We start from the raw sequence: 21537 nt of genomic DNA, 5'->3' as shown, positions 1-21537 counted from the left end.
ACGCGCAGAATTAATCGTGGTTAATTTAGCCCTTTGTTTCGCGGGGAGGATGCGCTTGCGGCTGGGAGGTTTCACGGGGGTAGGCTCTGATCCCGTTCCTGTCTTTGTCACAGTCTCATGTTCGAGGGGACACTTCATCTACCTGTGGACTCAGTTTTCCAACTTTGAAGATGTAGCAACGCCTGACTGGTTAGCGTGTCACTGAGGTAATGTCAAGCTGCCTGGATATACGGCGTGAGTGTGCACAAAGGGATGTGCGTGGAAGGCAGAGACAGCACCTGCATTACAATATCTTCATGTGTTGTAAACATGTGCATGGATGTACCAACAGTGACAATAGTCTTCTGTGGTTGTCATGAAACATTCCTGGTAACCAAGTGTGCAATTACAATCTATTGCTTGGCAAGTGTCTTACTGCATGTGAATCACATTGACATAAACACTTCTGAAGAGACCTCCATCCTGAACTGAGAACACACTTTCATCCAACCTCTGTACTGATTTACTAGTGTAGACTGTTATAAGGCACTTTGGTTCATTTTGTTACTTTATTCCCAGAAGTAACTGTCTTGGAAAAATTATCTTGGCATGGTTTAGCCACATAAACCTATTGATTGCAACTTCTCCTGTCATTGGTATTTTTCCTTCCTTTATTCCTTTTACAGTCTTGGTCTCTGCTTGAGTTTTCTTTTGGTGACATTTCACAGGTGAATACACACACGTGAATACACAGGTAGAATGCTGCGTTTGCAAGTCAAGCCCCATGCTTACATTTAATTGAATTATTTACTCTTTCTTTACTAGGGTGGAAAATTGATCCAATACTGTCCCTTTGACATCCCAGCAATACTCAAATTCCACTGCAAATGACAGGAGACTAAGTGACAGAAGATGTTGTTTAATTAAGGAAGTTATGCATTTGATATGTGGTTCCAACGTTTTACATTTATGTGTTAGTCTAAGCCCTTCACAAAAATCTGTTTCTTAGGTATACTTCTGCCAATTACTGCTTGAATAGAAGATAGCAATCAGACAGTTAACAGGAATATGTGAGGAGTAGTTTTGGTACTGAAGGATATGCAGCTGAGGGGATGGATCAGTTAGTTAAACTGTTTCTGCCTCATGTGACAGTGAAACAAAGGCTGCAAAATCACACTGCCTCTACTGTGCTTTCCTCCTGTAGCAGAAGGCAACTTTTTTGTCTTGGAAGAGGTAGCTGAATATTGCTAGCACCACGGATATCCTCAGCAAATTGGTGTGTGCTGTTGGTCTTTGGAGGATTAAATAAATGATGCCATCATTGCATTCACCGTGGTCTGAGTCACACTACTTGTGTAGCTTACACTATTCCTCACCTGTGTTGTACTCAGGTAGAAATCGTGTCTGTCTTTCCACAAACCGGAAGGAAAGAACAGCAGCATAGCCAAGAAGAGGTGGAAGTGGAAAAAAACACCTGAGTTCTGCAAGGTACTCCTAACTGAAGTGGATCATGGCAGTTAACAAGTGTGCTGCTCTTACTCCTGAGTGTTCAGATCATAACAAGTAATTTCTCTGGGCAGTTTAGTTTGCTGGAGAGCTGTCAGTTCCTTTGATTTCCCCACATTTATTTGTAACACCAGATTTAGATTTGTACATGCTACACATTTTAGGACTCCAAAGTAAGGAAAAGGAGGATGCATTGGAAACATTTTTGGCAAAGGAAGAGCAATTCATTCAATGGCCAGTTTTCACATGCACATCCTGTAGTGCCAGTGTGGAAGCCTGCTCTCAGATATGACTAATTGTGTGAATACAGCAATTAATTTCAATCTTAGCAATCTCATGAGAATGTGAATGCAAAAAATAAAAAGGCAGTTAAAAATTAGTCCTTGATACATGCACAATATGTGAAAATACATCTCCTGCTGGGACACACAGGCTGCAGTCATGCTGCATGAAGCTCTCACTGATTCAGTGGTAACCTGTATTTGTATGTGTAAGGGCAACAGAGTGAAGTTATCACTTCAGGTTGTAAATATATTTGTCACACAGAGTTTGCAGTTGAGATGGAATAAATAGGTGAACAGCGAAGTTCTGACTGTGGCTGCAAGACTGAGACCTTAGCATATCAAGAAAAACTGAATGTGATGAGTGATGAGGGAAATCTATGGAAAATTAAAGTTAAAAAAACTTTAAAAAGAATCAGTGGCCTGTAATTAGTGAATAAGTCTCCTCATATATGTTATATATATGTCATAGAGATACATATATGTGTTACAGAGATAACACAGGTATATCTTATGTATCATTGACATTCAGCCTAGCTGTGCAGAGAGGTGATGCTAAATTCAGCATTACAAGATAGTACAAGAACTTGGCATCATCATCTCTAATAAACATGAACTAATGGCATAAAGGAAAGAGTGACCAAAAGTATTTCAAGGTGTTTCTGACATGACTTGAGTAAACCGTAGAATAATTTCGGGAATGAACTGTAACAAAAAGCTTGGATTCAGCCTGTGAAATCCTCAGGAAGGTATTTTATCCATGGAATCATGCTTGTAAGAGAAAAGGTAGTTTTGCAGGTGGTGGAGGAGCTTTTGTGTGTGTGTAAGCAGAGAGCATTTTGTTCACTATTCATTCACTAAGATTTTCTGAAAGCACCGTATGTAGGGGAAATCTCTGTTCTAATGAAATTGCTTTCTCCAAGCCTGACTGCCAGCTCTTACAAATCCTTTCCATGTTGATGAGCTTAAGCTCTCTGCTTTTGATGGTCTTTTCCCTGTTGTATTCACGCATATTATTTGTGCTTTGGTTCCTACTGATCTGTAGCAGATGGGGAAGTGAAGAGCAGAAGGAGTTTTTCCCACTTCTGGCGTCCCTGAAGGTCAAAATATCTGCCCTGGGCTTCACTACTTGAACAGCAAATGCAGGTTTTGTGTGGCTTCTGAAGGCAATTTGCACAAGGAGGTGGTGCTGGACTGTGACTATTCCATTACTAAACAGCAGGTAACAAAAAACACTAGATATTTTGAATAAACTGCCTTTGTGATGTGGCAGAGAAGGGCTGACTGGTCCTGAAAAGGAAAGCTTAAGAGCAGCACTTCAGATGCTTTTACAATCACATTCCTTTATCTCTTTGATTGTCTTGTTAAAATCCACAGACTTCATGAATTCCAGTAATTTTTTTATTGTCTCCCTGCAAGTTCATATGGTCATTTAACCCCCCCTCTTCTTATTAAGCAAAAGGGAAATCTTTATTCCTGGTTCAGACCCCTTCTGCAAACAAAACAGACTGAGGATTGCTGTCCTTTAGCCAAATAGCTTTTTGGTTGAATTACTCAATGAAACATGGCCAAGCATCTTTCCAAATACGGAGAAGAAAAGCATTTATATTCCTTCCCCTTTGTGTTCCCCCAAATACAGCTGGACAGAATATCTCCTTGTACTCAACCCACACAGTATTTGTGCCTGCAGAGGCAACGCTGCAGTATCGCATACCCTACAATTTTTGGAGGAATGCAGGTCATTTTTGTTTTTATAGTAAAATTGTTGTGTTAGTGACTTCGTGCCACAGTGGAAACACAGCCACAACTGAAACATTAAGTCATCTGCAGGAATCTTGCAGCATTCTAAATTTTATCTAAACTAGAGATAAAATAACAGCTAAGGAGCAGAAATTAGAACCTGATGTTACTCAAGCTTGTTCTAAGCCTCTGTGCTGAAGGACACAGTGTCCATCTGGGAGAAACCTCACACAGTGTGGAGCTAGCAGAGCCAGACTTCTTTCTTCCATTTCAGCCACTGGCATGGCATAGGATTGCTCTATGCTGTCTACTTCCCTTCGCAGATGTCAATCAGTATTTCAGCTGGGGGTGTTTAAGACTCTGTATGAGAAGTAAAGCTTGAAGGAACAGTTATTTATAGGGTGAGAGGAGAAATACTCGCAGAAAATAACCTCCGAAATCTGCCACTGGGCAGCCATGTACAATATTGAGGGAGAAGCACCAGTCCTTGGTAGGTGACACTCAAAGTCTTCATGGTTTAAATGAAACTAGTAAAGCTGTTCTAGGAGAGGGAAAGAGGAAGAAGGGGCTTTGGGAAGTTGCCTTTTGGGAGGAAGGGCAGGGAGAACAGGGCCAGCTCCCGAGTTTTGGAATGCAAGTTCTCTTCTGACCCCTGAGAACCTTCATCTCTCCATGCTGCCTTTACCTGCCTACACCTCTTGTTAAGTTTTTCATTCAGTGTCCCCAAGCCATGGCAAAAGCCAGCCAGAACTGCAGTCTTGCTACAGGGCAGAGTCTGCCCTTAAGAGCTCTCTACAGTGGGATAGGTTGATGGAGAATTCTGACTGTTGAATGTGGCAGCAGTGAAAGGAGCACAGAGGAGAGATCAGGACATACTTTACATTCAGTACTGAGGTACCAAGGCTAGGCAATAAAGATCTTGAGTCATATAAACTGCTTTTTTTTTTTTTTTTAAGTCTTAGACCTCTCTTAGGCCTCAGCTATTGGCTTAAGCAGTATGTGAAGCAACATGCACAGGAGAAATAAAGAATATTCTGTAAAAATAAGAAGAAAAATAAGAATTTTCTTCTCAAAAAGAAGAAAAAGAAGAGATGAATCTCCCAAACTATCACTTGTTTTATCACTAAAAAAATAGGATAGATAATTTGCCATCCTTTCAAATAGCAGTAATTTGCTGGCCTTATTTATTTTAAGATAAAATGTTCAGGGCTAGAAACTTGACGTTCAGACTTCCCACATAAATTGTTTAAACACACACAAATTGAGGGCAGTCAATTTTGATTTATACACACAACTCCTATTGACACCTCTGGGAGTTCTGACACAGACTGAAGAGAGTACATGGTGCTTAAGTGAGGGCAAAATGCCTGTCCACATGACTACGGAAAAAGATTATTACGTAGGAGGACAAGACTCAGCCTGCCAGAAGTTTCTTCTTTCAGGCAGAGGTCTAGATGTTTGAGTCTTCAGAAGAGAAAACAAGCATTTGAATGATCCAAGCGATGGGTTATTAGTTCAAGTTATAAAAAAGAAAAACAAGATTCATATTGCTCTGCAGTATTCAGACAATGACAAAGTTTAGTCACAGGAATTTCATCTTCACTTGTGGACAGGTCCAGTACACTAAGAATATTATATGGCTAGGTTCCAAGCCCCCCCCAAAAGAACAGGGAAAATCAAAACATCTGCTGGTCTCTGTCTGAACAACAGATGTTGAATATACTTTAAGTTAAGCTTACCAGAGTTCAAGAAATGTACTTTGTAAGCACAAAGTCAGTCTGCTGTTGACCTACTATATTAAAGCTAAAGTGAGTATTTTTTCCCATATTCTACACCCTCAAGTACATGCTGTGTGGTTTTGGTAAAGATTGAGGTAGGCACTGAATGTGACAAAACTCGGAAAACCTTTGATCATAAAAGACAGGTTCAAATATGAGAAAACAGGTGATACTGAAAGCTCTGTTTATGGCAATACAGTGGATATAGGCAAGGTCTGTAGGGTGAATTCCATTTGGAACACTTTTTGTTCTTGCATAGGCTGACACAGTTGAAAAATATTTGATAGACAAGGTATTCTAGGTGGCTTTTTCAAAACTCAGTGTGTATTGTAGCCTTGAAACACAAAAATACAGTCTTCCACTGCTTCTTACAGTGCACAGGTACTGCTCATTGTGAGGACACTACAGGGTGTTCTGCTGTCACCCGGCAAAGTAGGACTGTGCTTTGGAGGAAGTAGAATAAATTTTTAATTCTTCTTTAATTCTTAATTCTCTTCCCTATGTCAAAAAGACCCTGAAGACCCTAAGAAATGGTCTTTAAAAGCATGTTTAGAAAGTGCTTTTCATAGAGTTAAGTTCTCTCATTTCCAGAGGTACCCAAGTTTAAGGAGTTAAGGAGAGAAGGTTTGGGGCATGTGGAACAGTTCTTCCCTGTGGCAACTGAAGCTCACAACTAGAAGTGTGACTTCTCTGTGGATTCAAGAAAGGATTCAAGTCTTCAGAAATATAGCTTCCTCATTAAAATTCACACAAATTGTAGTATCACCCTTGAATATCAAATATGTTAGATATGAACTTAGGATGCTGTTAGAAAATACTGCTCTCAGTATTAGACAATACTGCTTTCAGACAAAAAATTATCTTCAGTCTGGAAAAGAGATAACTGAATAGGGGTGGGATTGGCAAAATATTATCATAGCTAATAAGTCATGAGAAAAAAACAGGGAATGAATAGGGAAGGAGCGGCTGCAGTATTGCATCCAGTGCAAATATTACCTGACAATTGGAAACTGCAGGGGCCTCTTTCAAGAGGTAATGCTTCACACAGTAGTGTGTACCTGATCAATTGACATCCAAGCCATAACAACATAACATAACATAACATAACATAACATAACATAACATAACATAACATAACAAACATAACATAACAGTGGATACTAAAAGTTTGCATGCAAAAAAAGCATGGAATGAAAATCCATCCCTTGTTTTAACAGAGTAGAAAGGTACCTGTTCCATGTCTGAATGTGTGGAGTTGCATATCACAGATTTTAAGAGAGCATTAACTAGACTTGCCTAGCTTTAAACTGTTCTCTAAAATGAAGGAGTTAAAAGAAGATTCAAACATAGACAGATCCTTAGTCTAGTCTTGTATGGTTTATATTATATTAATATAACCTCATTCTCTCTCTTTGAGAGTTCATATGCATTTTATTAAAAATATTATTTTGAAATTAATCTAATCCAGGATTTATGACATGAGAAATAAAATTCTTTCTGAATTTCTGCAGTATACATTTAGGACACAGAGCTTCAGAGTGCCAAGAGAAGAAAAATATACAGGTCTTGTGAAAGAACATATTCTCTTTTCTCCTATAGAATAAATTTTAAAAGGGGTTCTCTCAGTAGCTTCAGTGGGAGCAGGAATAACTAACACTAAGCCCAGTATCTTGAAATGGGAGCAGGAAAAAAACTGAAACGAGAGCTAGTGTAGTAGGAAGGTCCAATTATCTTCTCCTTTACACATTAATGAGGGCAGCATTGGGACATCCCACCCAGCAGTCATGTCACAATACTGGGACTGCTGGAAGAGTGCCAGCCTACACCCTCTCCCTTTCCAGACATCTGCTTCATCTTTCCTGTCCTAACAGCAGGTACACTCAGCACTCCAAGAGCTTACAAATCCTTGTTTGAAGTCATGCACACACCCTTGCCATGTCCACTTTGGCAGCCTAACAGAAGTTAAGGCAAGAAGAAAGGAGGACATGCTGTGTTTTGGATTTGACTCCCTCACCCACTTAAAATCACACTAAGTTAAGTGTGTTTGCAGTACTTAAACCAATTTCCACTCCAAAATGGTTGAAGTAATTTACTAGTTCTTTTAGTAGTCTGACCTATTTAGTTGATTCAGCTTTGTTTCTGGTTGAAGTGACATTAAGATTATGTACTCTCATTGTTCACAGTCCAAAAATGTCCTTTTACAAAAGCTAGGTAACAGTATAATTTCAGCAAAGCAGAAATAAACATTGGGGAACTCAAACTGAGACTGAATGTTATAGATGTAATCTTTCCACGCACATTAAAGTGTAATTGCCATTGATTTTTGGTGGTAGCTTTGCCAGAATAAGGGGTAAGGAAGACCAAAAATTCCTACTAAATTGGAAGTCAGTGAAACAAATGGACCATGACAGTTCAAATAATTTCAGAAGCCCAGACTTGGGTCTGGAGCAAATCATCTAAACATTATGTCCATGTTCTGTTGTGTAGAGGAAACAACTGTCTTTCTGTTTCACATACACATCTATATGGGTGATGGCTCTAAGGTTGTCTGTCTGGTGCATGAAGATCCATCAGCACCACAATGAGCAGTATGCTTTGTGTACTCTCTCCACTCATGGTCTGGACTGTTTACAGTAATCATGTCTAGCCCTATATCTTCCTATTTGCCTTTGCAGTGGTGTTGTATGTTGTCTAAATGTCACAAAGATTTGCTTGTGAATGTGTCAGTAAGTCAGTATTGCACAACCACAAAGAAAGAGGGAATTAGATGAACCTAGTTCAATCATCTTATGCTCTCACTTCTTCTCTCACTTTTGATGATTGCCATCAGATGAACTTCCTCAAGATTTCAAGCATGATCATCTACAGAACTAACAGAAGAAACAGACAATTTTTCAAATTTGGTTTCCACAATTCTATGTTTGGTACAAATACCTAGGTTTTTTTGGACATTACCTACTCCTTTTTCATGAATTATTGTATAACGTGGAAATTAGTCTGTAAGATTTTCTTACTTTCACAGTTTAATAAAAATACACTGAAAAAGCACATTTGAAAGGGTTACACAGTGAGTTTCTCATACATTCTCTGTATTTCAGATTCTTTCTAGAGAGTTAAAACTCTGGGGACCCATCACCAGAGAACAGCTCAGAGGTTCAGAGTAGATGATGAACTCCTGGGAAATTGTGAGGGTTAAGGGAAGCAGTTGCCTTTAGGTGTGGATGCTATTTTACTTCAAATGATAGGGAAGAAAGAAGGGTGCCTTTCCAGTTTTAATGACTAAAGCCAACTATCCTTTTTGGTGTTGAATCTACCCTTATGTGTGCATATGAGTACTGTGTTTGTACTGTCCCAGAGAAAGCAGCAGGGTTGGAGGTACTTTCTAATGTAAATACTGGAAGGGAAGAATATTAACTGAAGTATCTATTACAAAAATAAATACTGGAGTGTTACATCCTCTTCCTTTGTCTTTGGCACGACTGTCTGTCTCAAGCCATCTCTCCAGTGCATAGCTGGAGAGACGTGGACTATCCATTGCCATATGTATGAGAAAAGTGTGTTGTATCCCTGCCATCTAATCATTGTCTCACCTTTTAGAACCACAGAATCATTTTGATTGGAAAAGTCTTTTAAGGTCATCAGGTTCAACCATTAACTAAACCATGTCCTTAAGCATCATATCTATGTGGTTTCTAAACACCTCCCAGGATGGTGAGTCCATCATTTCCCTGGGCAGCCTGTTCCAGTGCCTGACAACACTTTCAGCAAGGAAATTTTTCCTAACATCCAGTCTAAACCTCCCCTGGCACAACTTGATGCCATTTCCTTCATCCTACCCCTTATGAGTAGGGAGAAGAGACCAACCCCCACCTCTCTACAAGCTCCTTTCAGGTAGCTGTGGAGAGCAATAAGGTCTCCCATCAGCTTCTCCACACTAAACAACCTCAGTTTCCTCAGGCACTCCTCATAGAATTCTTCAGAATCTTCACCAGCTTCCTTGCCCTTCTCTGGATCCACTCCAGCACCTCAATGTCCTTCTTGTAGTGAGGGGCTCAAAACAAAACACAATACTCGAGGTGTGGCAACACCATTGCTGAGTACAGGGGCACAATCACTTCCGTAGTCCTGCTGACCACGTTTTTCCTGATACAAGCCAGGATACTTTTGGCCTTGGCTACCTGAGTACACTGCTGGCTCACATTCAAGCTTGGGGTAGAGAAGGAGCTGTTCATGGCTCTTTGGATTGTTCATTCCTAAGGATGGCCAAATAGAGAGGCCTATAAGTTTCCTAACAAAAGTTAAGATAAAGTGTCTGAGGGCAGCTGGAAAAAAGATGAAAGTAAGGATTCCCTTATTTTCAATTGCCTATAAGTTTCCTAACAAAAGTTAAGATAAAGTGTCTGAGGGCAGCTGGAAAAAAGATGAAAGTAAGGATTCCCTTATTTTCAATGATGTAAACCATCATGGAGGCTAGAGGCAAACGACCCCAACTCACTACACTAAACTTAAACCAAAGATAAATCAATTGCAAATAAAGACAGATGAACTTTATCTCAACAAAAGACAGAGGGATTTGAAGCTTATCTAGATAAATGGGATTTTGATGATAGAGAAAAGCTTTTCTCATGGGCATAATTTATTTTAATTATCCTACACATAGAAAAAGAGGATGCTTTTGGACAGAAGGAATTCAGCTCAGACATCTTGACTTAATTAAGAGTGCATTGACATTTTATATTTGAATTCTGTCACTAATATCCACATGACCTTGGAAAGTTGCATTGGTTATTGTCACATAAAACAATCTTAAAGAGTCTCATGGAGCAAAGTGGAGAAAGCTCACTTATTTTTCTGGGCTTTGAATATAGAAGGATTTTCCTCTTAATATTTAAAACGTGGAGACCACTGCACAAGTATGCCTAGGAACTTTAACTTCCTGCCCCTGCTTTGTTAAATACTCTGCATAGTTGTGGCAAAAGGTTAAATGGCAAGATGCTTACTTGACTAGCAAATATTCTGGCATAGCATGGATGAACACACAAGAACATACAAAACATATGTGTTACTTGCTGTGCTTCTATACTTTAAGAGCAAATGAAAGCAGAATAAAGAGCACGTGTCTTTCTGAAAAGCTTATGGCTCTGCTCTTCTGACATGATTTTTCTACATCTACAGCAAAGGATTTAGAGGTTTTTTGGGTTTGTTTGTTTTGGGGGTTTTTGTTTGTGTTTTGGCAAGAGAAAATGGAAGAATTGTATTCAAGCAATAATTGTAGGACTAAAAAAGTAATATAAAAAGAATTCATACCCTAGAAAAACTACTATGAGTGTTTCAGCTATCACCTTGGCCTGTGGGGGGGGTCTTGTATAGTGAAGCATTCGTCTTCTGTCAAATCTGCATGATTACACTTGGTTTAGAGCTGATAAAACCCACAGGTTTACCCACAGACACTAAAAATATTAAAAAAGCTGTCCTCATTTAACAATACATAATTTTTAATGAAGTCTTACATGTGATTCAAGATGATTCATGACCCGAACTTGACAGATGGGCTGCTGAGAAGTCATGATTTCTATATAAGTATGTACTCTGGACTTCTATGTCTGGGGAGAGCCATTTTGTCACAACTCCACTTCCTGAAAGCTTCACATGAGCTTTGTTTTTGCTCTAGCACACACTGAAAACAAGTTTTGAAACCTTGAGAGCTGTTGTGAAACAGTCATCTTCTGGCAAGCTTTGCTACTTTTGCCTTCCAAATATTTTGGAATTTATGCTGTGTCTAGCACACCATTTTTCCAGAGAGCCATGGGAAACTCGCAATCTGTCTGCTACCTTAATCTTACATGTAAGACCACTAAAAAGGCTTGAGGGATACATTTACGTTGGAAAAGTGGTAACTTCTGAGGCTGTAAAAACAGAAAAGCTAGGTTGCCTTTTTGACCCTTTGGATACAACTGCTTGCACTGAGCAAGACAGCAATGTAACTAAAAAGGAATGCTGGCATAATTAGTCTTGCTCCACACACACACACACACACAGATTGGTCTAAATGAACACCAAGTAGCCCACATGGCCAGGTACTCCACACAAATATTGCTGGATTCTTTAAATGTATCACCGGCTATTCTCAGTGTCTTACCAAACACTTAACAGGTATATACATTAGTGGAAACAGGCTCAGGACGCTTGCAGGTCTGTTGGCTTCATGCTGTTCTTCTGACTTTGTTTATAAACTTATTCTTAGTGAAGATTCAGCACTGTGTGGATGTCTGGAATGTTTTAAAGTCAGCTTAAGGTGAACATCATATTTACTGTCTTGCACCCAAATGTCAAACACACTGTAGTAAGAGGCTATGGGCTGATTTTAAAAAGTTACAGGCTTCAGTTCCAAACAGAAAAAGCAATCAGCATTTTTATAATGTAATTGTTTTGAAAAAAATCTATCTGGAATGGGAGAGACACAGGGAGGAAGCATCTCATTGCCATTCCACAAATCCACAAATTTTGCAGTAGTTTGTGCAAACAGGTGTATATACAAAGCTACTCTACTCAGAGAAGCTCCATCATGGAAAGTAAGGAATTCTCACCACTGCAGCTTTCCCTGCCTTCAGTAGAAAGACGACAGTATTCAACATTTGAGGATCTGGACCCCACTTCCATATGTTCAAGCCAAACAAAAATCTCACTTGCACCTGAAAAATAGTTTTTCATAATTTACAGCCCACAATTTATTTATAGAAGTAATGCTAATGCCTACAGTAGAACTGCTAATTCTGAGCATGATATGACAGACATTTATGAAACTTCCTGGACTGCTGCTTTTTCTTGGTAATCTCAATGTTGATCACAGTTTGAAAAGGTAAAATAACACCCACTGCAGCTGACACAGCTCTTGCAGATTGTTTGTTTTATGTCAGTACTTCTTTCTTTTGGCTGAGCTGGTTGTCTTTTTCCCGCTCACTTAGGAAGACCCCAAAGAGACAATACAGGAAATTGTGTGGATTAGTTTATTATTTTGAGCTGTTTGTTTAGTTATGTGGGGCTTTCACTATATCTGGCATTCCAGAGCAGCCTTACTATCTGATGCTAGTTAGCAAATAGGTGAACTAAGCTGTCCTTTCTACTCTCCCTTTTGCCTGAAATACACCTGAAAAAATCAAGGCAAGGTAAAGCAGTTGCACTACAGGGTAGAAGTCCAGCTTCCATTCATTAAAGCTTAATCTGAAACTAATGAAACAGCACATTTAAGGCATCTTTTTTAAAAGGGTGCAGTCAGTGCAGGATGGATGCAGAAGTTGACTGGCTGTAACATCTGCTACAGACAGCATTCCCGAATGGGTCAGTGAAGAAAAGAGACTGAACTACAGAAGAAAATAAAATCCAGGGAACTACCAAACTTATATTTTTACATCAAGTATAATTTCCACTTGCCTTCTGCTGTTGTAATGGAGATGGAATTCCAATCCAAGCGAAAGAAAACTTGAGCCCACTATGCATTATGTTCTGACAATATTCTTGCACTTCGTGAATACTGAGAGAACAGAATAAAAAAACTTGCATTCCTATGTAAATCCTTCATGTAGCCACATCAATATTGTTCTATGACTGTTTTCTTGCCTCATATCAAAGTAAAAATAGAGAACAGAAGGCCAATCAAATGTGTAAAATGCACATGGGAATGTGATGACTGAGCAACTACACCAAGCATAGGTGCAAGAGGGCTGGGGATTACTGCTGTTAATAATTCAAGGGCTAAAGGCAACAAACTTGCAATACAAGGCAGCCATTTCAACAAAAACAAGTTATTTCCCTACTATACACTTTATAGTGTATTGACCTCCATTATACACATCATACAGGTTAGATTCTGAAACTCACCTAGGTTGAAACATTGTAGAGAACAGTAATATGAATGGATTAAAGTAGGTTAAGGGGAGAGAATTGTGTATGGCTATTAAACTCTTGAACTCAGTGCTGCAAATCTAACTCAATTGCTGTTCTGCCAGAAAATTCTTACACTGTTAAACACTGGAAGATGAGATTTTGACAAGGAGAATAAGAAGAGGTTTTAACTTGTCCTGCTGTACAGTTCTCTGAAGTTGTCAGTAATGGCCACTGCTGGAAATGCTCAAAGCAGCATTTGGCCTCAGCCAGCAAGGGAGTTTTTACATCTTATGGAAATGCATTTTAGAGCTAGTCACTCAAAGTCTTTTTAAAATCTTTTGAAAACTTTCACAAGAACATATTGAAACCTTTTTCTAATGGCCAACTGCCTGTGGTTCTAAAGAAATCAGTTTACGTGTGTGGAGGCCACAAAGGGAATAGAACACACAGAAGCTATGGACTAAGCTAAAGCCAGTTTACTCTAGGAATGTAGAAAAATAATACTTCTCTACTGTATACATAGCTGGAATGTTTCCCCACTGGTAAGCAGGTCAGTATTTTTTATCATGGCTGTTGAACAGTGCCAAAATGGAAAATCTTGTTTCCTTCAGGTACCTCAAAGTACAATAAACATGTGATAGAGCAGCTTTACATCTTATCAGAGAACAAGGCACTTACTAATGCAGCAGGACTTGTTCTGTTGTAAGCCATATCTAGCTTGTCACTGCCAGAGTTGTGCTTTTAAGTGTCTTTGTGCATCTTGCTAACCTGGACTGAGTCAGCAACAACAGAGCACAGTGTATATCTGAGGGCTGGTAGTCTGTTTCCTACCCATCTTAAAGACAGACAGAGAGGGAAAGCTCACTCTCAGAGGCGTTGTTTAAACATAACAAATTTTAGGTCAGAGCCTTGGAAGATCAGACAGAGCTAGAGATACCACCCAAGAGACAGGATGGTCTGAGAGCTGTGTACAAAGAGCAGAAGAGATTTGGAAATATCTGACAGAGGAGGAACCCCACACAACTTCCAAAAATAATGCAGAACAAGCCTCACTTTGCAAAATTATGAAAGGTTTGCGCAGACTGTATACATGTTCATGGTAACTTGAATCTGATACTGTTCTTATTTGCAGGGGCATTTCTTAATCTCTGTCCCTTTGCTCCTAGTTCCTTGATCACTAAAAAAATTCTGAAAGAAATTCCTTCTTCAAGATGGGAGATGATGAAAAGTATATGCAAAGGGAATATATACAACAACCATTTTGAAGAGACAAATGCTTATATATGCAACCCAGAGAACATTTCTGTTGAGATGGCTCTTAGCTAGCGCTTGCATCTGATAAGACAATGCACATGCTTAGAGTGTGCATTCATAGGAAAGGCTTGGCTGGATCACAGCCATGATACTTGGCTTAGAGATTTTGAGGTGCCAGAGAACAAACAGATTTTTACCATGCTAATGTCAGTTAAATCATAAAATGTCTTTGCATACAATTAGCTCTTTCTGTCAAACTGACAAGGATTTTTTTGACAAAATATTAACAGTGCTAATGCAGAGGATGGTGTGTAAAATCCTCTAAATTTCTAAAACCATGATATAGTTAATCCCCATGATGAGAACCAGAGACTACTCTGCTGCAGTTAATTCAGCCCCTTTCATCTGCAACCCAAGGACACTTGGGCCAGTTGCTGTCTTTGGCTGTAAAAATTATCCAGCATCTATCTCAAACCACTCTTTGAATCATTTCAATTTTTGTCAGCTTCAGACAGCGAAACTTTATATGTAGTGCAGTTGCAAACCTAAAGCCAGTCCCTTATGTTAAAAGAACTCAGCAGCAGTCAGTTATTCACCTCCTCTGCTTGCATGTATGTAGATCATATGTTCCACCCAGAACCACACCACCAATAAGTATCTCCCCTGACTAAATTCTTATGTCCTAAGCATCAAGTTTTTGTTTTCCCATACATACATACATCTTACAGCTTTGAGGGCTGAGCTGCATCTAGGCTGATTACAAACAAGTCAATAATTAATTCTAATACATTGTTTATCACCTTTTCACCCTAAGAAAACTAAGTGCAGGCAAATACCTAATATGTACACCCCACATAGACTTTGAACCTGAGAAGAGCCCTTCCTTACAGAGTAGTAGAGAGCTGCAAAGACACTGACAGATACAGAGCTACTATAAGCTTCGTGGGAACAAACAGATATTAGGAAGAGAAACACCTAAGGAAAGACGGCTGTGCAAGCTTAACCTTTACTAGACTTCAGCAAAGTCAGATCGCACAGAGGGAACCCACAGTAACACAAAGTACATGCTGTCTGCAGAAGGCATTTCTTAGGTAATGATGATTCCCTCCAGAGGACACAGAGCATGAGAGCAGTCAGCTCATGGAGCAACTTGTTCTATGCATGGTTGCAGCAATGCTACCACCAAATCACTTGTATGTAAAAGCAGTAGCATAATGGCTGTGATTTAATTAACTGCAAGTAGACACACTGATATTTTCCTTCTGATTGCTCTGTCTCATAGGAATACTTTTTTGACCAGATTTTTTGACAGGATTCCCAGGAGTCTTTTTTACAGGTGTGTATGATCTTGCTGGCTGTAAGGACAAACCTGATGGAGATGCAATGTTTCTTGGCATGTCAGGTATGAAGTATCCTCATTCCCCTCTCTTAAAAAAAAGGAGTCAGGTGGGTAGGAAAAGGAAAACACAGGGACACTAATGTTCCCCCTACACCCCATAGAAGTGAAGCGGAGAGATGCTGGCACAGAGCTTTTACCTCCTATCATTCATCCAGCCAGAGACCTCTGTCCTGAAGGAAGTGTATGGGGGCATTCAATAATTGATGGTGGTTGACTAGAACATCCATAATTCACAGGGGAAAGATCAAGAGATTCCTGAGCACTGCTTCAGCTCTTCAGGTAGAAGCATCTGACATCACTTTAACATGCTCACCTTCTGTTATGCTCACAGTTTAAAAATTCTGTTTCTCCTTTCCATTTTTCAGAAGTTTATTCAGCAGTGTGTATCTCAAAGAAGATGATTCATTTTAACTTGAGTCCTTCACTTTTTTGCAGCTGTATGCATTGGAGCCAAAGAAGTCAATAATTTTTGGTCAAGAACAGAAAGTTTGTATGTCATCAAGCATTGTGAGCCAAGATCTTCACTGCTGTAACCCGACACCGAAGATTACAGTACTGACAGTGTATTTTGGTCAAATAGAGATCTAATTACTCCCTGTGAGGTACCTGGAGGACCAAGGACAAATCAGAAATCTTAACTTTGGTGTAAACACATTTGACTTAGTCTCAGTTATCTTGAGGAAAGAAGATGAAGCAAAAGCCACAACATGTGTTTCAGTGGGTAGGTATTTTGTGTCAAAAGTGAGTAATAAGAGGAATTCCTTAATTAATCTGTAAAGGCAAAATAAATGTCTCCACTACATACTGAACAGATCACTGCAGAAAAAGGAAATGATCACAAGATGAGACACTGAGGACTGCTTCTTCAAGAGCCCATCTCCCTCATGAATATACTGCATTAAAACTGCAACTCTTTTCACAGTGCTTGAAATAAGCAGAATTAATTTAATCTGGTACTAAATTTATGTACACACATATTTCTCTAGTCCACCAGTCTGGCTTCACATGTCCTCCCAAATCTGCATCTATTGCCATTCAGGCTTGATTTCTCTCAGTGCAGCTGTGTGTAGCCAGTAAGGGCTGAGTAAGATATTTCCCTTATTTCTCTTTCAAACTTGCTGTCAGAGCAAGACCAGCTCCACAGACAAGAATTCTGTAGAACAAAACCTTCTCCCTGCCATGGCCATAGAAATCTATCCATGGGAGGGCAGTAGGAGAGACCATGGGCTAAGATGGAGGCTTGGCAAGTTATCTTTTGTTTTTCAGATGTTGTACTAAAGCAGGCTGCCTGGTGGAGCCATTGGCAAGCTGTTTCTCACACTTGGTCTGTGTGTCACTCAGCAAGAAGAAGAGAACAAGTCTCACTTTTAAATCGAGTTGCTTGTGATTAATTCAGGCAGATCTGACAGCAAAAAGTAAACAGCATTTGGCAGAAGTCACTTTTAATGAGAATGTCATTAAGGAAGTCACTCCACAGAGGATGTGTGCACAACTTCCTCCCTCTCATTTTCCTCCCAACCACTACAACATGAAAGATTATAATTTGGGTTTGTTTTCCTAAAATTATGATCCCCATTGCTACTACATCACAGATTTTTTCTGGCTAAATAAGGCTGGATTTTTTGAAATCTATCCTGCTTGGCTGCTGCAGGTATATGCTGGGAATAGACTAGCAAGATCTGATGTTAGTATACCCTAAATAATGTCAAAATTTAGAAGAAAGGAGGGGAGAGGTAGGAGAGAGATGGAACTGTATTAAGTGTGAAGTTGTAAGTAGCTGGTTAGTCGTCTGCTTTGAAACCTCTGTTGTCATATATGCAAAATACCTTACTTAGATTACCCTGAGAATAAAAGTGAAGAGTAGGGTTTGAGTGGGAACTGATGAGCAGAAGCAGTGCTTCGGCTAAATTTGTTGTTGAAATTAGCAATGTATTTTTCTTCTCCTGGTAACAGCAGCAGCTTCCTGATGTAGCTACAGCATCATCTAGTGGAAATTGACCAAAACTGTTCAGGTCGTGGTCAGCTGTCAAACATGAACTGATGCTCATACCATGGTGCAGAAAATATTATCCCCTTTCCTCCAGGAATTAAAAAATTACCTTGGCAGAACAGGAGGACCAGGAACTTGGTTAAGCCAAGCCAGACACAGCCTGGTGTAGTAGCTACTAGATCAGCTAAGTATCTCTACCTAGGCTGGTTCTGTCCTGCAGACCTGCTCCTAGACATTTGCAAATTAAGCCTGCAAAGGCAGTAGTGAAGGAAACCATACCAGTGCACCTATGAACTCTGTGGTTCTCTATGTCTATGCCAATGATTGGAAGAATTTTTAAATGCATTGATGTACTTTGGGGATACACACAACTTTACTTTTTTCTGACTCTCTTGCCCTTTTGGAAAAAAAGCACTTTATTTCTAGCTGGAAAAATCCCAAAGATTATCAATGAAAAGCAAAAAAAGTCTGCAGTGTGCTGTAGAAACACTTCAGTCTTGCCTCTATGGAAAGCAGCTGCTAAAATTCTAATTTCCAGGATGCATCTTGCCACAGCTTTGTACAGTTGTTGCTTAGTTGTGAGCTCTTGCAAGAACATGTGTAGAAAGTAGAGTCCTGTTTCAGTTATTTTTCTTTCGAAGCTCGAGTTTGCAGAACAGTAGCTGTTACTGCGAGTGCCTTAGAGGAGAGCAGTCTGCCCAGTAAACCTGGGCAGTGCTGCACAACTGCTCTTCAAGAGCAACAAACAAGGCATTGGGAAGTTCAGTCCCAGTTTTCCATGCTGTCTGTCGAAAGATCTAAGGCCGTAAATAACGTTTAGTATTTCAGGAAATTAACATCTCTTGTGGGTCAAGAGGAAAATACAGGGTAAAGAGGGGCTGTGGAAGCTCGGGGCTGCAAAAGCTGCTTCAAACTCCGCAACGAAGCGTCCTGCACCACCCTCTGGTGATGCGCTGTGAAACTGCAAGCAGCTCGCAAACAATGGTAGCTTCTTCGAAGATCAGAAACACGAAGGAGCTCTTAAAACGTTTTCCAGATCTGGAATAGACCAGTTTCTGTGATTGTCCATCTACTAGAGCTGAAAAAAGCGTCTTTGAAACGGTTGGTGTAGACTGATTAAAGCTATAAGTCAGCTCTGTGCTTTGCAATTTACCTGAAAAACAAAGCAAAGCAAAACAAAACAAAGCCAAGCGAAGCAAAATGAAACAGAACAACAACAAAACAGAACAAGCTGCATGGTCTTTTCTCATATCCAGGACTTTAAGTCTGGAGTTGGATACAAGAAAGTCTTAAAATTATGCAAGCTACAAATATTTATGTACTACAGACCTATCGGCTCTAAGCCCCCAGCAGTTACTGAGCTTCTCAAGCATTTTTATTCCACTCACAAGTGATTTGAAATAAACAGCACAAATGAGGAAAGTGAAGTCAATAAATCAAGTAGGCAGTCACTTCTGCCTTCAGGCCTGATCTCATGTCTCCTCATAATTTGAGAGTCAAGGAAAAGCTCTGCTCTGCCAAATAGGCAACAATAAGTCATAGTTTCCCAGAAGTCTTTTCCAGAAATTTTGCCTCTTTTTGAGACTGAAAAAAAAATTGATCATGTAAAGCAACTTCCTCAGACAATGAATGCTGTTTGAAATGTCAAACTGTGCCATTTCGTAACTTAAAATTACTTTTATCCACAGAGAAACTGACACCATATATACTTAGTGTAATTTAAAGATCAGTATTTTTTTCCCCGTTTCAGCCCAATATTGCTGTTTTTCAAAAGTTCAAGAGTTTTTCCTCTCCATTTCAGAACAGTAGAAGAAAAAACAGTCTTATCAGCCAAAGTGGCAACAAAATAATATTTTGTCCCTCTCTTTTCACATCCCCTTTTCTGTCTGCCTGGCTGCAGCATCTGTGATCATCTGCATCATCAAATCACAGAATCGCAGACTCACAGAATGTTTAGGTTGGAGAAGACCTCCACGGTCATCCAGTTCAACCTTTGACCAACATCATAATCTAACTACTAAACCATGTCCCTGCAGACCGGGTACAAATGCGTTTTAAATGCCTCCAGGGATGGTGATTCCACCACTGCCCTGGGCAGGGCATTCCAATGCCTGACAACCCTCTCAGTTAAAAAATTGTTCCTAAATTGCAGATGACCTACAGGAGGTGGCCCTGCTATTGAAGACCTGGTAAATGCATGGGTAGACATTGCCATCAGAAATGTTCTCACACCATTGCATAAAGGGACAGAGAATGATGTTGTAAGCAATGAAGACAAAATCTTGCTGTGAAGGGCTTTGAAGGGCTGATCCAAAACCCATCAAAGCAGGTAAGATTTTTTTCCCAGTCCCAATTTTGTGTGACTCCTATTTGCAGATCTTACTTTCCCCTTGTCAGGGACTGAATGAGTTGAAACAACATATTATTTTCCTTTGATCCTCTGTGCACCCCTCCTTCCCCTTCCCTCCCCCACCCCTCCTCTGCCCTTTGGGATCACTTAGGAAAGGATGAGAAACTCCAGCTCAGATCTGGGGAGAGCCTCAGAGATTTGAGAGAGGCCAAACTTGCAGGGTAGTCAATTTACCCACCACATACTCCCCTCCCCACAAGGCTTACTTCTGTTTAGAGCTGACAGCTTGACATTTGCTTGTAGCTCCCTCTGTCAAAAATCTGCCCTCCATCCAGATCAAAGGAGCCCACACATGGCCACCTTTGCTGTGGGTGGGCTTGCACCCTGCCAGGGCCTCTCCTGTGTAGGCATCATTAAGATTCAGTCAAGCTGGGAAGAAAAGCCAGGAGGAAGGGCTAGTGTGGATTTTATGACAGGTTATAAATGGAGATTGTAAACAGTGAAGTCTCACATGTTTTTGAGGGAAACTTCCCCATATCTCTCCAAGCCTGCAAGTTCTTGTGGTCTTAGAATATCCCACCAAAAAAATAACTAAAATGCAGCAAATCAGGTGTGAGCTAAGACACTACATAGATCTTGCTGAGGGCAGCAGCTTGGGTCTTCCTTGGAGTAAACCACTCTTCACAACTGAAAGTCTGGAGTTGAGAGCACAACACCCTAGCATTACGAGCAATAAAGAGAGGCACAATCTCAAGCCTTTTCCTCTTATTCCTCTGGGACAGCTTTCTAGACTTGGAATCATAGAATCATAGAATAGGCTGGGTTGGAAGGGACCTCAGAGATCATCGAGTCCAACCCTTGATCAACTACCGCCACAGTCACTAGACTATGGCACTGAGTGCCATATTGAGTCACTTTTTAAATGTCTCCAAGGACGAAGAGTCCACCACCTCCCCAGGCAGCCCGTTCAAATGTCTGATCACCCTTTCCGTGAAAAAATTCTTTCTAATATCCAATCTGAACTTCCCCTGGCACAATTTAAGACCATGCCCTCTTGTCTTACTGAGAGTTGCCTGGGAAAAGAGCCCAACCCCCGCCTGGCTCCATCCTCCTTTCAGGTAGTTGTAGAGAGCAATGAGGTCTCCCCTGAGCCTCCTCTTCTTCAGGCTGAACAGCCCCAGCTCCCTCAGCCTCTCCTCATAGGATCTGTGTTCGAGTCCCTTCACCAGCTTGGTTGCCCTCCTTTGGACCTGTTCGAGGACCTCAATATCCTTCTTGAACTGAGGGGCCCAGAACTGAACACAGTACTCAAGGTGTGGCCTTACCAGCGCTGAGTACAGGGGCAGAATCACCTCCTTGGACCTGCTGGTGACGCT

The sequence above is a fragment of the Calypte anna genome, chromosome Z (genome assembly GCF_003957555.1).
Source record: "Calypte anna isolate BGI_N300 chromosome Z, bCalAnn1_v1.p, whole genome shotgun sequence".
NCBI classification, from domain to species: domain Eukaryota; kingdom Metazoa; phylum Chordata; class Aves; order Apodiformes; family Trochilidae; genus Calypte; species Calypte anna.
The sequence above is the reverse complement of the archived record's forward strand: the minus strand, read 5'-3'. Positions refer to the sequence as shown.